The sequence below is a fragment of the Chrysochloris asiatica genome, unplaced genomic scaffold (genome assembly GCF_000296735.1).
Source record: "Chrysochloris asiatica unplaced genomic scaffold, ChrAsi1.0 scaffold00084, whole genome shotgun sequence".
Lineage (NCBI taxonomy): Eukaryota > Metazoa > Chordata > Mammalia > Afrosoricida > Chrysochloridae > Chrysochloris > Chrysochloris asiatica.
The window spans coordinates 12,769,961-12,770,190 of record NW_006408602.1 but is presented as its reverse complement, the minus strand read 5'-3'; positions in this window follow the sequence as shown (position 1 = coordinate 12,770,190).

Sequence of the window (230 nt, the reverse complement as noted above, 5' to 3'; positions counted from 1 at the left end):
TGCCCAAGATGGAGGCTCTGGGCCGCTAACCCTGGCATATTCAAATGCACAAGATTTCTTGCTTCCACTACAAATTCCACCTGCTATAAGCCTTCAAACATTTTGAATATTCCTATATCCTGGTGTGGTGCTGTGGGTTAATGTGTCAGACTAGAAAGCCATTTGAACTGCAAGGTGGGCGGTTCAAGCTCACCAGCTGCTCCTTGGAAACACTTACAGGGTTGCTATGG